Source organism: Dendropsophus ebraccatus, chromosome 3 (assembly GCF_027789765.1).
Source record: "Dendropsophus ebraccatus isolate aDenEbr1 chromosome 3, aDenEbr1.pat, whole genome shotgun sequence".
In the NCBI taxonomy this organism is placed as follows: domain Eukaryota; kingdom Metazoa; phylum Chordata; class Amphibia; order Anura; family Hylidae; genus Dendropsophus; species Dendropsophus ebraccatus.
Window position 1 is genome coordinate 183,014,047 of NC_091456.1, and position 11,540 is coordinate 183,025,586.

General features: G+C 45.2%; 1 non-coding gene across 1 annotated transcript; it reads left to right on the top strand.

The window, feature by feature from the left end:
• Positions 1-6,407: 6,407 nt before the first annotated feature.
• Positions 6,408-6,593, top strand: LOC138787670 (U2 spliceosomal RNA). The gene has a single exon (XR_011362429.1). It is a non-coding gene; the product is annotated as a U2 spliceosomal RNA (small nuclear RNA).
• Positions 6,594-11,540: the final 4,947 nt, after the last annotated feature.

Genomic DNA, 11,540 nt, shown 5'->3' on the forward strand with positions numbered 1-11,540 from the left:
ATACCTTTTTACATCTGTTCCGGTGGTCTTGGCGGGGGATTTTAATGCCTCTAGGTCAACTGATGATAGATCCTCTCATAGACCACTGACCAGGGATTCTAAGGTCCTTAACAGAATCATTCTGCAAGCTGGATTGTCTGATGTGTTTACACAGGGTGGTAGGAGGCCAAAATATACCTACTCATGTGGTGGACGAAGTAGTCGAATAGACCTAGCCCTGGTAAGCCCTACAGAGGTCATCAGTCAGAAAGATGAAAAGTTGGTTCCCTATTCAGACCATCTTGCCTTGTATTTTTGTTTGGGTGCTACAAAGTGTCCAGACATAGGTAAAGGGCTATGGAGACTCAATTCCAGTCTTGTAGAGGATCTTTCTGTTCAGGAACAAGTTCACTCTCTTTTAATGAGTCAGCTAGAGAGAGTGGACTTTTATGATCAAATGGCCGACTGGTGGGAGGACGTCAAGGATGAGATCAGATCCCTCTTAAAGAGACTGTCAATTAATAGAGGGAAAAGTAAGTATGGCCAGTATCTTAGGCTGCGTAAAGAATTGGAGTCACTCTATTCGGCGGGTGGGGAAAACCAACAGAAGATTGACCGGCTGAAATCTGACATGAGGCAGTATCAGTACAGTAGGTATACCTCACTGGTAGTTGAACGGGATTATGGGTCCTTAGGGTCTCCTGATCCCTTTGAAAATTGCCGGGAGCGGGTGGCAAAGAAATCTGTCACCGGTCTCACTGACTCCCAGGGTGTTTTGCAAGAATCACGGGAGGGTATCCTGGGGGTCGTGAGATCGTACTATACTGACTTATTTCAGAGGAAGGCTTTGGATAAGGAAAAAGTGACCCAATTCTTGGAGGCAACTCCGCTCCCTGATACTAATAATTTGGATTTTTCTCCTTTGACAGCAGAGTTAACGGTGGAGGAGGTTAAAGAGGCCATTGATAAGTTACATCTGAAGAAGGCACCAGGTCCAGATGGTATTACAGCAGAATTCTATAAGAAATTCAGAGACCTCTTGGCTCCAATCCTCGTGGATGTATATAGGAATTGTTTAGAAAATCACCTGATGCCTCCATCCATGAGGGTCTCATCGCTAATTCTGCTGTCTAAAGGTAAAGACCCTAGCGACATCAAGAACTGGAGGCCAATTGCCCTCTTGAATGTCGACAGGAAAATTCTGGCAAAAATTCTGTTCTCTAGATTAGTTTGTTTGTCCCCGGCACTGTTGGCAGGCTGTCAGTATGGCACGGTACAAGGGCGGAACATCTCTGGAGCGGTGCTCTCTATCAGGGAGATGTTTGAGAGATGTAAAGCCCTTGGGTGTGGGAGATATGTTGTGAGTCTGGACCAGGCTAAAGCCTTTGACAGAGTGGATCATGAGTATCTATGGGCCACTTTGACAAAGTACGGTATTCCGGGACAATTCATAGATTGGCTGAGAACTTTGTACTGTGAGGCTGAGAGCTTTCCTCTGATCAATGGTTGGCAGGGTGGCACGTTCAGTGTAGAGGCAGGGGTGAGACAAGGTTGCCCACTGAGTCCACTGCTGTATGTGTTTGCTATCGATCCGTTCCTGAGGTCACTGCAGCGGTGTGGTTTTCAGGGGGTACCGGTCCCCCATTGCTTGCCCCTGGATGTTGTTGCCTATGCGGATGATGTGACTGTAGTGATATCTGAGCCTCGTGAGGTGGAGATGTTGTCTGCAGCCATCAGAAGTTACTCGGAGGCCTCAGGGTCTCTGGTCAACCTTGAGAAGAGTCAAGCTCTCTGGATATTAGATAGTGATCCAGTTTTTGATCTGCCACAGTTTTCAAGTGCCTCCTCCTATATTAAGATCTTAGGGGTTAAATTCGGGAGGGACGATAATGCCAGGTTAAATTGGGAAGAAAAGTTGGAAGCCGGAAATGCAAAGATTCAGCGATGGAAGAACTGGAGGCTGACCTATAGAGAGCGGGTTACGATGTTGAAGACTTACCTGGTCCCCGTCTTCTTGTACGTCTCTGTCGTGTTTCCTTTGCCAGAATCTTTCTCGGCTAGGCTCTTTAGCTTGTTCTTCCAGCTTTTTTGGGGGAACAGGTTGAACCCAATAAAAAGAGGGATAACTTACCTGCAGAGGAGAGAGGGTGGGATGGATATGTTAAATCCAAGGGTGTTCTTTGACTCCATGTTTCTAAAGGTTAATTTTGGTTGCCTGGACTCAAACGACAGTCCTCTGTGGGTGAATAGTGTCAGGGATTGGATATTGCCTTTTGCAGAATCCTGGGTGCGAGGCGGCAGTCTCAAGAGGGGGAGAAGGACGAGAGACTACCTTCCCCAGTATCTGGAGTATGGGATTAAATGTCTTAAGAGATGGGGCATAGAAAAATCTTACATTGAGATTAAGACCCGGAAGGAGCTATATGTCAGAGTGTGTAAGACCTTTTTCTGTTTGCTGCCAGCACTAAGGGACTGTACAACTGCAACCTTACAGGACAGTCTGAAGCTCCTCAATGGTGTCAGGCTCCCTCCCAAGTTCTATGACATTGCCTGGTTGTCTTTACATGGGAGACTTTTAGTAAAAGGTAACTTGAAATACCTGAGCGTGTCAGAGCGCAAGTGTCCCCTGGGATGTCCGGAGGAGGAGACCATGGCACATTTTATATCAGAGTGCTGGGGAGGGCGACAAATATGGCAGGTAATATCAAGCAGGCTAAAAATCCCACATCTAAAGTCCATAAAATATCCAGATATCATCTATGGTGTACCATCTAATGTGAGTGACATTGATCGGGGGACCCTGTATATAATCATCACTGTCATAAAGTACTATCATTGGCAGACCAGAACCAGGGTGTCCATGTACAGTGAGCCCTTCTATCATAGCCGAGCAGTGGACCTGATCCTGTCAGAGCTCAGATGGATCAAATCTTTAGAAGTAAGGAAAAATGAGAACAATAAAACATTATGGAGGAATGTATATATATAGAATGATATCCATCATTATACTGCACTTGTGTTGTCTTTACTATTTCTTTTTATTTATTTAATTTTCCCATTAACAGCAATGGACTTTTGTTAAACTAATATTTTTCATTTTACTTTAAGTTTGACATGTATGATTTCTAATACTTGGTCATTGTATTGTTGATTTGATGGAATATTCTGTATTATTTCTGTTTGTTTTATACTAATAAAAATTGCCTCCTATATACAGGAATATAACTACTATAATACTACTCCTATATACAAGAATATAACTACTATAATACTGCTACTATATACAGGAATATAACTACTATAATACTGCCTCCTATATACAATAATATAACTACTATAATACTGCTTCTATATACAAGAATATAACTACTATAATACTGCTCCTATATACAGGGATATAACTACTATAATACTGCTCCTATATACAAGAATATAACTACCATAATACTGCTCCTATATACAAGAATATAACTACTATAATACTGCTCCTATATACAAGAATATAACTACTATAATACTGCTCCTATATACAAGAATATAACTACTATAATACTGCCCCCTATATACAGGAATATAACTACTATAATACTGCTCTTATATACAAGAATATAACTACTATAATACTGTTCCTATATACAAGAATATAACTACTATAATACTGCTCCTATATACAGGAATATAACTACTATAATACTGCCCCATCAATGGAGTCTTGGGGGAGGCCCACACCCTCTGTACTGGTGGTTGCACCTGTATATAGTGTATCACACTGCACCACTGAATGTGATTACAAGTACCAGCAGACCCTGCTCTTCCACCTTTTGGGCCACTCCCCTAAGGAACAACATACTCCATAAGAGACAGGAAGTGATGTCATTTGATTGACACGTGCAGAGAGGAGGACCTCTAGGGGAACTCTAGCTTAAGTCCATCTTCCAGACATATGTTGGCCTTGAAGGTGTTGGATATTGAAGCTGCGATGGGCCCCGTCTCTGTGTATGAGGGACGTCTCCTGGCAGTGAGTGGGTTAAGCCTGCAGCGGATGCACGGCCGTGTCCCCAGACGGCTCAGCAATGGGGGTGACAGCTCCTCCTGATATACTGCAGCATGTCATTCAGAATAGAAATACACAACAGCATATTGAGAAAACTGTGTCTCTCTTCATTCATGTTCAAAGCAAATTTATTGCCGGCCCCAAAGCTGCAAATATCAGGAATTTGTTAAAATGATTTAAGGCGTCTTGAGCGGCAGAAGAAAAGCCTCCTGATAAACGAGCCTTTTCCTGAAAACAAAGCCAATTAATGGAGTTTACCATTTCCCCGCGTCCTATAAATCTATGGGATGGCAATCTCCGGGCGCCAGTAAGGAAGGAACATTGCCCAAAGCCGTCACATCACAGCTAAACAGGCACTTATATAAATGCTGCACCGAGACCCAGGCCGGAAGGTTCCTACCCCGCGCAGCCGCAACCTCCACACCGACTGCTGTATGCGGGAGAGAGAAGTAATCTCAGCAGCAACACATCATATCCATCCATCCATCTATCTATCTCCTATCCATCTATCCATCTATCTAACATCGGAAAATCTTAGGTTCTACAGAACTCGCACCTTGTCGAACCTTCCACATTTGATTCCCGATGCCTTTCCGGTCCGTGCGGAAGGAGGAGACAGCCCGAGTACCACCTGGAATTCCGGAATACAGCCTATTTTCTTGGCTGAATCCTGGAATTCCAGGTGGTACCGAACTGTCTCCTCCTCCCCCATGGATCGGGAATCAAATGCGGAAGGTTCGACAAGGTTGGAGTTCTATAGAAGAACTGTGCGATCCACTGTGAGATCATCTCTACTCATAGTTACTGTGCAGGAGCAGCACTGACAGAGAGGGAGCTATAGGCTCCCTCCCTGTCACTCATTCTTGTAGTCACATTGGTCACAAGAGGCTGCTCTGTCCTTTGTCTGGTTTCGGCGCTCGAGTGACATCACTGAAGCGCCAACGCCAGGACAAGGGGAGAGAGGCCTCTTGTGACCGCTGCAGTGCGGCCACAAAAGGGGAAGCAAAGAGGAGACGCCCGGACCCATCTGAGTATAAGTGTTTTTTTATGTTATATGCTATATGAGAGGGGGAGCACAGAGGGGCTATATAACTAGGGGAGCACACAGCAGGGGTGCTATATACTACTGGGGAAGCACAGGGGAACTATATACTACTAGGGGAGCGCACAGGGGGGGCTATATACTACTGGGGAGCACAAAACGGGGGTCTATATACTACTGGGGGAGCGCACAGGGGGGCTATATATTACTGGGGAACACAAAGCGGGGGTCTATATACTACTAGGGGAGCGCACTGGGAGACTATTTGCTACTGGGGGAGCACAAAGTGAGGGTCTATATACTACTGGGGGAGCACACAGGGGGTCTATATACTACTGGGGGAGCGCACAGGGGGTCTATATACTACTGGGGGAACGCACAAGAGGGCTATATACTACTGGGGGAGCGCACAGGGGGGTTGTATAGTACTGGGGGAGCACACATGGGGGCTATATACTACTTGGGGAGCACACATGGGGGCTATATACTACTGGGAGACCGCACAGGGGCTATATACTACTGGAGGAGCCCACAGGGGGACTATATACTACTGGGGGAGAGCACAATGGTCTATATACTACTGGGGGAGCGACAGGGAGCTATATACTACTGAGGGAGCACACAGGGGGGCTATATACTGCTGGGGGAGACCACAGGCACTATATACTACTGGGGGAGCACTCAGGGGGGCTCTATACTACTGGGGGAGCACACAGGGGACTATATACTACTGGGGGAGCAAACAGGGGTCTATATACTACTGGGGGAGCGAGAGGGGGCTATATACTACTGGGGGAGCACACAGGGGGACCATATACTACTGGGGGAGCACACAAGGGGGCTATATACTACTGAGGGAGAACAACACTTTTACTGCTGATGCTCATCTTGGACCTTCACCTGACAATAGACGCCGGTAAGTGGGCCTTTACTAAAAATTGTTCAGTACCCCTGCCCTAAACTGTAATACATTACCCGGCCCTGCTTCCAGTCTTCTCCTGCCCTCTGATTGCTTCCTGGCAGCTCTAAAGCAGTCTCTGAGCTGACAGAGCAGGCAATCACTGACCGGGACTGCTGTGGCCAGTGATTGCCTTAGCGGCAGCTCAGAGCTAGCCTTGAAGCTACATCTGCGGTGACAGGAAGGAAGAAGACGGCAGGAAAAGACCAGAGCGTGGACAGGTAATGTATTACAGTCTCAATCCTTAGCCGCCAGCCGCACATTACTATTACACGTAACGATCAGCGGCCGATGAATTTGGTGTCTGACCTAAAAACACGATCAGCACGAATCGCTCCATGTAATAGGGCCCCCTAATAGTCTCATCAGGATTCATCAGAACCTTAGCCTTTTGGCTGAGTCTAGTATCTGTTCTTATCAGTTTAATATCTGATACGTCCCCTATCTGGAGATCATATATTAAACTAATTTTTATAACAGGGAGATAGAAAAAGAGCCTGCTCTGCCCTCTAAAGGCATTGACCTGGTATTGCAGTGCCTCCAGGATCAGTAAAAAAAAAAAAAAAAAAGATGGGATGCCAAAAAAGTTTTTGAGTTCTGTAGCAAACTTTCCTAGAAGATACTCCTTGAAAACTGAATTGAGTTCAGGGGAGTTTGATAACAGAGGTACCACTGTATAGTTTATTTCATATAATCTGTATGTATCTGTCTTCCCTCCGTCCATACTGGGCTTTCCGATTCATGAAAAGAATACAAAAACAGAAGTAAAGACTGACACACAGACTAAGATTCTGAATTACAGGCTGGGTCCTTATGGGGGGATTCTACACTTAGGGTATGTGCACACTACAGAATTTCCATGGAGATCTAAAGCAGATTCCGCTGGGTGGCCTCCGCTTGAAGTTCCGCCTCTTCTATGGACTCAATATTTGCTGCGGACTCCCGTTCCATAGACTCAATAATATTTGCCTGTGGATTCCGCTGTCCACCCAGAGAATTGAGAAGTATATGGAACTTCAAGCGGAGGTCGCCGGGCGGAATCTGCTGGAAGTCTCTGTGGAAATTCTATAGTGTGCATGTACCCCTATGAGTAATTTTTAAGTACTGTCCAACAATCCCGGATAATCCGTCATCTCCCACTTCCTCCAGAATTGAGGATTTTTATAAACTTTCAAAATCTAATCTAAAACTTTTTCGAAAAGTCATCCCACAAGATACTGCGCATGGGATTAGGTTTTACGGCGACTCATAAGCGACGCTGTTAGCGAGTTACTGTAATTTTCAGTATGGTGCAATGGGACGAGGTTTAGCAGAACCTAATCTAAGTGATAGAACGCAGATGAGCTCCATAAATCGTTGCCGTTTTTGTTTTTTCCAGATCAGAAAAGATTGATCCCGGCGTCGGATTTACGCATTGCGTCTAACGGCAGAGCGCAGCCGCGGAAAGGCCATAAATGACAGGAAGGTATTAAAGTTTGAGTTGCGGGAACGCGCGGAGATGTTAATGATCAGGCAGTTTCATAAGTTTCTGCATAAAAAAATAATTACGGCTTAATTGCAACAAAAGAATAAAAAAAGAAAAAAAAAAAGTTCCAAGGAAAGTGCCGCCGCTGCCGCCTTCTTCGGGTTGGCACGCAGCTCTGCGTGGCGGTGCCAGATGAGCAGATGTGGCTTGTTGAGACGCTTTCAGAAGGTGCCTTCTCCAATCCATTGTTCAGAGTCTTAAGTGTTCCCTGTCTCTGACAAAACGAGGAGTCGGGGACAAAAATAATCAGGCGCGTTATTACGGCGCCGTCCCTGAAGTCGCACCTGTGCTGAACGCAGGTTATTGCTGTCGTCTTGTAATGGGATTACAGTCACAAGGAAAGAAGGAGAAATTAACTTTAAGAACCTTTCATTGGCTTCGGTGTATAGAACAGAGACACCTCCGGGGGAGAGGAGCAGGTGAGTGATGGTGCATAGAAGACACCTGCGGAGGACTGCGCGCTCCTGCCCCCTGACTGCAGCACCGGATACTGCAATAACCATCTCTTACATTTACAGCTACAAATGTCTACTGGTAATATAATCTGTCCGTGTTCCTTAGCAACACTGAGAAGGATGCCAGAAGTCCCGGATAGCAGGAAGAGAATGGCAACTAAACCACTATATTCGAGATGGGGATTATAAAAGGAGTTACTTAAAGGGGTACTTTAGCAAAAAAAAAAAAAAAATAATTCTTTCAAATTAACTGATTATAGAAATTTAAAAATCTCAAGTCTTCCAGTACGTATCAGCTGCTGTATGTTCTGCAGGAAGTGATGTATTCTTTCCAGTCTGACACAGTGCTCTCTGCTGCCACCACTGTCCATGTCAGGAACTGTCTGGAGCAGCAGCAAACAGGGTTGTGGAGTCAGAGTCGTGGAGTCGGAGCTAGTTTTGGCTGGAGTCAGGAAAAAAAATGTACCGACTCCAACTCCAGCTTTAAAAAAGTCTTTAGAAAATGTAGAATTGAATTTTGATATGAATTTTACAAGTTTTGCTCATGAATATATATTATGAGCAACATTCTAATAGGACACTGGCCCTATTACATAAGGGTGGTCGGGGAATATATCAGTAATAGGACACTGGCCCTATTAGATAAGGGTGGTCGGGGAATATATCAGTAATAGGACACTGGGCCTATTACATAAGGGTGGTCGGGGAATATATCAGTAATAGGACACTGGCCCTATTACATAAGGGTGGTCGGGGAATATATCAGTAATAGGACACTGGCCCTATTACATAAGGGTGGTCGGGGAATATATCAGTAATAGGACACTGGCCCTATTACATAAGGGTGGTCGGGGAATATATCAGTAATAGGACACTGGCCCTATTACATAAGGGTGGTCGGGGAATATATCAGTAATAGGACACTGACCCTATTACATAAGGGTGGTCGGGGAATATATCAGTAATAGGACACTGGCCCTATTAGATAAGGGTGGTCAGGGAATATATCAGTAATAGGACACTGACCCTATTACATAAGGGTGGTCGGGGAATATATCAGTAATAGGACACTGGCCCTATTACATAAGGGTGGTCGGGGAATATATCAGTAATAGGACACTGGGCCTGTTACATAAGGGTGGTCGGGGAATATATCAGTAATAGGACAGTGGCCCTATTACATAAGGGTGGTCGGGGAATATATCAGTAATAGGACACTGGCCCTATTACATAAGGGTGGTCGGGGGAATATATCAGTAATAGGACACTGGCCCTATTACATAAGGGGGGACAGGGAATATATCAGTAATAGGACACTGGCCTTATTAGATAAGGGTGGTCGGGGGAATATATCAGTAATAGGACACTGGCCCTATTACATAAGGGTGGTCGGGGAATATATCAGTAATAGGACAGTGGCCCTATTACATAAGGGTGGTCGGGGAATATATCAGTAATAGGACACTGACCCTATTACATAAGGGTGGTCGGGGAATATATCAGTAATAGGACATTGGCCCTATTACATAAGGGTGGTCAGGGAATATATCAGTAATAGGACACTGACCCTATTACATAAGGGTGGTCGGGGAATATATCAGTAATAGGACACTGGCCCTATTACATAAGGGTGGTCGGGGAATATATCAGTAATAGGACACTGGCCCTATTACATAAGGGTTGTCAGGGAATATATCAGTAATAGGACACTGACCCTATTACATAAGGGTGGTCGGGGAATATATCAGTAATAGGACACTGACCCTATTACATAAGGGTGGTTGGGGAATATATCAGTAATAGGACACTGGCCCTATTAGATAAGGGTGGTCGGGGAATATATCAGTAATAGGACACTGGCCCTATTAGATAAGGGTGGTCGGGGAATATATCAGTAATAGGACACTGGGCCTATTACATAAGGGTGGTCGGGGAATATATCAGTAATAGGACACTGGCCCTATTACATAAGGGTGGTCGGGGAATATAACAGTAATAGGACACGGGCCCTATTACATAAGGGTGGTCGGGGAATATATCAGTAATAGGACACTGGCCCTATTAGATAAGGGTGGTCGGGGAATATATCAGTAATAGGACACCGGCCCTATTAGATAAGGGTGGTCGGGGAATATATCAGTAATAGGACACTGACCCTATTACATAAGGGTGGTCGGGGAATATATCAGTAATAGGACACTGGCCCTATTAGATAAGGGTGGTCAGGGAATATATCAGTAATAGGACACTGACCCTATTACATAAGGGTGGTCGGGGAATATATCAGTAATAGGACACTGGCCCTATTACATAAGGGTGGTCGGGGAATATATCAGTAATAGGACACTGGGCCTGTTACATAAGGGTGGTCGGGGAATATATCAGTAATAGGACAGTGGCCCTATTACATAAGGGTGGTCGGGGAATATATCAGTAATAGGACACTGGCCCTATTACATAAGGGTGGTCGGGGGAATATATCAGTAATAGGACACTGGCCCTATTACATAAGGGGGGACAGGGAATATATCAGTAATAGGACACTGGCCTTATTAGATAAGGGTGGTCGGGGGAATATATCAGTAATAGGACACTGACCCTATTACATAAGGGTGGTCGGGGAATATATCAGTAATAGGACAGTGGCCCTATTACATAAGGGTGGTCGGGGAATATATCAGTAATAGGACACTGACCCTATTACATAAGGGTGGTCGGGGAATATATCAGTAATAGGACATTGGCCCTATTACATAAGGGTGGTCAGGGAATATATCAGTAATAGGACACTGACCCTATTACATAAGGGTGGTCGGGGAATATATCAGTAATAGGACACTGGCCCTATTACATAAGGGTGGTCGGGGAATATATCAGTAATAGGACACTGGCCCTATTACATAAGGGTTGTCAGGGAATATATCAGTAATAGGACACTGACCCTATTACATAAGGGTGGTCGGGGAATATATCAGTAATAGGACACTGACCCTATTACATAAGGGTGGTCGGGGAATATATCAGTAATAGGACACTGACCCTATTACAAAAGGGTGGTCGGGGAGAGGTTGTCGGTCACTATTTGGCAGTTTGTTTCTGAGCTGGAAGAGTCCATTGTGTGGGGGGGGGATCTGTGCTGTTCTCTCCCTGGATGCTGGATGACTGTATATGAGCAGCAGTGTGATATGAAGATATCCTGTGTAATATAGAGGAGGAGGAGAAGACATAAGTAGTGTAGCAGTAACCTCTGTCCTAAGTGTGGGGTTTTCTCTCTGGGAGAAGATTGTGTGTTTTTCTTAAGTGTTCTATGGCTGCAGCTGTGTGTGTGGTGTGCACTATGGCTGCAATAGGCTGTGTGTGTGCTATGACTGCAGCAGGCTGTGTGTGTATGTGTGCTATGGCTGCAGCAAGCCGAGTGTGTGTGCGTGTGTGTAGTGTGTGCTATGGCTGCAGCAGGCTGTGTGTGTGTGTGTGTGCTATAGCAGGCTGTGTGGGTGTGTGTGCTATAGCTGCAGAAGGCTGTGTGG